We start from the raw sequence: 6056 nt of genomic DNA, 5'->3' as shown, positions 1-6056 counted from the left end.
GTTTCACTTGTAATAGTCTTCTACTTAAGTCCAATGGTGTAGGCTGTGCAAAGCCATTTGGCTGTGCATTTATTGATCTAAGCGTGCATTTTTATCAAAGCGTGATAAAATTGACACATAACAGCAGTGTTCAATCAGCGTTCAATCGAAGTGAAAAAGAAGGAAAACAGAAGCACACCAATCTAACAAAACAAAGAAAACTGAAGAACTAATAACAAATGTGAGTCACTTACTCCTCAGATCACTCACCTCCTGATTGTTGCATCTGATTACATAGCACAGAACTACCTTACTTGGACATTTCATAAACCACCCATTTCACCTACAAATGCCTGTATCTGTATTATTGTAATTTTGTTTTTTAAGCACAGCTGCACCAATGCAATTTTACCTGCAAACACTTAAAACATCTAACATAATTACCATTGCTTCTTAAACCTCTCACAATCCTTTCATTTCTTACACTCCAAATACTTTTCTGCACCCACTTTATCTATGCTTTTGACTCATTTCATACTAAATCTACACCCCTTGAGCCTACACTGCTTTTCTCACCTGCATTTCTGCAATTCTTCTGCTCGGATTGCCTTACAGTCTCCTCTCCTACTTCCACTTTCCCTCAACCTATTTACCTACTTAACACTATGTCAAGGTTTTCTTATACTCCCCACATCACTCAGTGTCTACCTAATAATGTATCTTTAGCCTTCCCCCCTAGTCTCCTCCACCTCCTCCTCTCTCCCCTCCTCTGTCTCCCCTCCATCCCTCTGTTTCCTTCCCCCACCTTTCCTGTTACCCCACTTTCATTCACCTCTGCCCCATGGTCCTGCTACCCCACAACTCAGCCCTGCTCCCTCTCTCCCTTCCCTGTCACCTCCCCACACCCCCATTCACATCACACTGACCTCCCTCCCTGCCCACCTCCTGCAGTTTCCCCTCCTAGCTCAGGCACCCGTACCATCACTACTCTCTCATCATCCCTGCCCTCAAAGTTAATCCCACCTCATCGCTACAGCAACCCTGAAAATCTAATTCACATCTCTCCCACAAACTCATACCCCCTATCCTGTGCCCTCTGGAATGCCAGATCTGTTTATAACAAACTGGTCCCCACTCATGACCTTTTCATTTCCAACTCCCTACACCTACTAGCCATTACTGAAACTTGGATTACGCCCTCTGACACTACTTCTGCTGCTGCTCTCTCTGCTGGGGGCCTTACATTCACACACACACCCCGACCTGGGGGTCGCCATGGGGGTGGTGTTGGGGTCCTTTTACCTTCTAGTAACTCCTACCAACTCATACCACCAGAACCATCCCTTATATTCTCTACATTTGAGGTCCACGCCATATGCCTCTTCCAACCAGTCCATCTTAGAGAAGCTGTCATTTACCGCCCCCCTGGCACTGCTTCCAAATTAATCGACAACTTTGCTTCCTGGCTTCCTCACTTCCTCTCTTCTGACATTCCCACCATTATCCTTGGCGATTTCAACATCCCTATTGACATCCCCACACAATCCCCTGCCTCTAAACTCCTTAACCTCACCTCTTCACTTGGTCTCTCCCAGTGGACCTCCTCACCCTCCCATGTGAATGGGAGCTCACTGGATCTGGTCTTCACTCACCGCTGTGATATTTCTGATTTTTCCAACTCCCCATTTCCCCTCTCTGACCACCACCTGCTCTCCTTCAACCTATCTCTCTCGACTTCCCCATCTCTACCTCCTAAGGCTACCATCACTAAGCGTAACATTGAAGCTATTGACACCACATTCCTTTCCTCCCTGTTTGACTCACTTCTCTCTCCTATTCTCTCTCTCTCATGCCCTGAACAAGCCACTTCCACATACAATGCTTCCCTTACTTCTGCTCTTGACTCTGTTGCTCCACCAACCACTATTCACCCTCACAAATTAACACCTCAACCCTTGCACACCAAATGCACCAGATATCTGCAAAAATGCTCACGTACGGCTGAGCGACACTGGAGGAAATCACGCTCTAAGGCAGACTTCCTCCATTTCAAACTTAGGCTCTCATCCTTCAGTGCTGCCCTTTCTCTTGCTAAACAGTCATACTTCAAGAACCTCATCTCCTCCCAGTCTTCCAACCCCCGGCGCCTCTTTGCCACTCTCAACTCACTCCTCTGCCCACCTCCACCTCGTCTCCCTTCCTCACTCTCTGCTCTTGACTTTGCCACTAACTTCACATCCAAAATTGACTCCATACGTCAGGACATCACATCACACCAGACTATCAGTAACCAGCCTTCTCCCAACCCTTACCAACCCTCCCCATCCCTCGCACCAACTCTGTCATCTTTCTCCCATGCATCTGGAGAGGAAGTCATGGCCCTCATTCGTTCCTGTCCCCTCACCACCTCCCCACTTGACCCAATCCCCTCCCGCCTCCTTTGCCACCTCTCTTCTTCTGCTTTTTCCCATCTTTCCCACCTTCTCAATCTCTCCCTCTCATCAGGCACTGTCCCCTCTGCCTTCAAGCACGCTCTCATCTCTCCTATTCTTAAAAAACCTACCCTTGATCCAAACACTCTCTCCAACTACCGACCCATCTCTCTCCTCCCTTTTGCCTCCAAACTCCTTGAGCGTATTGTCTACAACCGCCTTACTTCCTTTCTTTCCTCACACTCACTGCTTGACCCATTCCAGTCTGGCTTCCGTCCTCTCCACTCCACTGAAACTGCCCTTACAAAAGTATGCAATGACCTCCATGCTGCTAAATCTAAGGGACACTACTCTCTACTTATTCTACTTGATCTCTCTGCTGCTTTTGACACTGTGGACCATCCTCTCCTACTGCAAATCCTTCACTCCATTGGTCTGCGTAACACAGCCCTCTCTTGGTTGTTGTCCTACCTTTCTGACCGTTCATTCTCTGTCTCCTCTCATGACTCCACCTCCCCCTCACTTCCACTAACTGTAGGGGTTCCCCAAGGTTCTGTCCTTGGTCCTCTTCTCTTCTCTCTCTATACGTCCTCACTAGGTAAGCTCATTAGTTCTTTTGGTTTCCAATATCATCTCTATGCTGATGACACTCAAATCTATCTTTCCTCTCCAGACCTCTCCCCTACTCTCCTCACTCGTATCTCCAACTGTCTCTCTGCTATCTCTTCCTGGATGTCCCAGCTCTTTCTTAAACTTAACATGTCTAAGACCGAGCTGATCATCTTCCCTCCCTCCCGCATAACCTCACCTCCTACAATCTCATTATCTATTGATGGCACTACTATCTCCTCTACCCCCCAAGTGCGCTGTCTTGAAGTAATCCTTGACTCCTCCCTCTCCTTCAAACCACACATTCAGCACCTCTCACAAACCTGCCGTTTTCATCTAAAAAATATTTCCAGGATCAGACCCTTTCTGACCCAGGATGCTACTAAGACTCTTATCCACTCACTGGTCATCTCCAGACTGGACTGCTGTAATCTCTTCCTGACTGGCATTCCTGACAAATACCTCTCTCCACTCCAATCTATCCTCAATGCTGCTTCCCGGCTCATTTTCCTCACCAAACGCACTACGTCCACCTCTCCTCTCTTACTAGTCCTTCACTGGCTCCCCTTCCCTTTCAGAATCCATTTCAAGCTTCTCACACTTGCTTACAAAGCCCTCACCCACTCCTCTCCCATCTACATCTCTGATCTTATCTCGCTTTACACTCCCACCCGTCCTCTTCGCTCTGCTAATGCACACCGACTCCTGCCTACGGATTACTTCCTCCCACTCCTACCTCCAAGATTTTTCACGTGCTGCACCACTTCTCTGGAATTCCCTACCTCTCCCCCTCAGACTCTCCACCTCTCTACAAAACTTCAAACGGGCTCTCAAGACCCAGTTCTTCACCAAACCCAGCCAAATCTCATCCTAAACCTCTGTTCCATGCTCTCTATGTACCCCATCTGTCTCACCCCTGTCTGTCTACCCCTCCCTTTTAGAATGTAAGCTCTCACGAGCAGGGCCCTCTTCCCTCATGTGCTTACTCTTTTCTTACTTTAATAATCTTCAGCTGCACCAAATCCAGCAGTCTTCTGCCACCTGATACTTATTCCAGTGTCATCTGCTGATGTAGCTATGTTTATTTACCCTGTACTTGTCCTATATTGTCGTCAACTGTAAGTTGCTGTTTTCCTGTTTGATTATTTGTTTATGTACTCTGTAATTGGGCACTGCGGAACCCTTGTGGCGCCATATAAATAAAGGATAATAATAATAATAATAAATAATATAATATATAGCAGTACGGTACAGTAGGCCACTGCTCTACCTACCTCTGTGTCGTCAAGTATACTATCCATCCATACCTGTGGTGCATTTTAGAAAAAAACATGTCTCGGCAGAGCAATCTATAAATCCATAATTTTTCAGACAGCAACAGTGGGTATTGTAATAGTCACCCAATCCATCACTTTTATAGGGTTACATGCACCCACATGCTACAGCCTGTCTCAATAATTTTACTGTCACGCTGTGTGTGTTTGTGTTTTTATTTGGGTATTTTTTGTTGTTGTAGAACTACAGGTACCAGCAAGCCCGTTATTTCCCTGCCTGCTGGTACTTGAGGTTCTCCAAGTACCAGCAAGCGGGGGAGGCTTGCTGGGCCTTGTAGTTCTACAACAACAAAAAACAATATTCTTTTTTTACACACATGGCTATCAGCCCGGCACCCACCACCCAGGGGTGCTGGGGACAGCCTCGGGCTTCACCTCTGGCCCTTGGGTGCCTCGAGGGGAGGAACCTCTTGATTTAAGGGGTCCCCACTCCTCCAGGGAACCCCGGCCAGGGGTGACTAGTTGGAGCGGTAATGCCAGGGCCGCAGGGACCTACATCTGCATATGAAAAGAGAAAAGGGGCGTGCAGGGCATGGCAGCCTTTTGCGGCGCTTGGATGACCCCTAGTTCGCATTAAACACCTCCACCCTCCTTCGGTGTGGGGCTCATGTTGGCTATGCCCCAGCCCCTGAAGCATTCAAGCTGATTTCTTGCAGCAGCTGGGCACTGTAACAGCTCCAGAGCTGATCTGTAAGGCAAGTAAAAGGGTGTGGGCCCTGCAGCACTACCTGTAGTTCGCATTGTGCGTTGGAAGGCACAAATTAAGCAGACGGGAGAAGTCAGGATAGTGCGCAAGGGCATAGAAGGGAGCGGCTCAAGAAAAGAGAAGTGGAAACAGACAGCAAACTAGGCTGGAGAGAGACCTGAGACAAAGAGATCTGAATTATACGAGAGCCGACCAGGGGAAACACAAATTATGCAGTCAAGTTTCCCACATTTGGGGAAATCGCAGGAGCAGCACACCCAGAGTGCAATGGGTGAGCCTTGCCCTGGGAGAAGCAGCTTCATGATCATAGTATCTCACCTGGCAGGTAAGTAAGATTTGGGATAGAGCTGGGGAGGGTCGCTGCTCGGGCACCCCCCTGTCAAGTGAAGGAGATCCAACCGAGGCAGCACAAGGAAACTCTCGAAACGAAGGACACTAGAATGAAAATTTTAAAGCCTCCTGTTAGTGCTTCATCTACACGGTATAGCCCTGAATATTTCAATGCGCAGCTCTTTGCAAAAGAGAGATATTGCCAAGGAAAAGCTGTCTTGTACCTTTGCATTTTTCTCCCAAACGAAGGACACTAGAAAGAAAATTTTAAAGCTTCCTGTTAGGCCATCATCTACACGGCATAGCCCTGAATTTTCCATTGCGCAGCTCTTTGCAAAAGAGAGATTTTGGCAAGGAAAAGCTGTCTTGTACCTTTGCATTTTTCTCCCAAACGAAGGACACTAGAAAGAAAATTTTAAAGCCTCCTGTTAGGCCATCATCTACACGACATAGCCCTGAATTTTCCAATGCGTAGCTCTTTGCAAAAGAGAGATATTGGCAAGGAAAAGCTGTCTTGTACCTTTGCATTTTTCTCCCAAACGAAGGACACTAGAAAGAAAATTTTAAAGCCTCCTGTTAGGCCATCATCTACACGGCATAGCCCTGAATTTTCCAATGCACAGCTCTCTGCAAAAGAGAGATATTGGCAAGGAAAAGCTGTCTTGT

At 47.4% G+C, this 6056-nt stretch overlaps 1 non-coding gene across 1 annotated transcript; it reads right to left on the bottom strand.

The window, feature by feature from the left end:
• Positions 1 to 5230: 5230 nt before the first annotated feature.
• Positions 5231 to 5393, bottom strand: LOC134952368 (U1 spliceosomal RNA). The gene has a single exon (XR_010184910.1). It is a non-coding gene; the product is annotated as a U1 spliceosomal RNA (small nuclear RNA).
• Positions 5394 to 6056: the final 663 nt, after the last annotated feature.

This window comes from Pseudophryne corroboree, chromosome 8, assembly GCF_028390025.1.
Source record: "Pseudophryne corroboree isolate aPseCor3 chromosome 8, aPseCor3.hap2, whole genome shotgun sequence".
Taxonomy (NCBI): Eukaryota; Metazoa; Chordata; class Amphibia; order Anura; family Myobatrachidae; genus Pseudophryne; species Pseudophryne corroboree.
The sequence above is the reverse complement of the archived record's forward strand: the minus strand, read 5'-3'. Positions and strand labels throughout refer to the sequence as shown.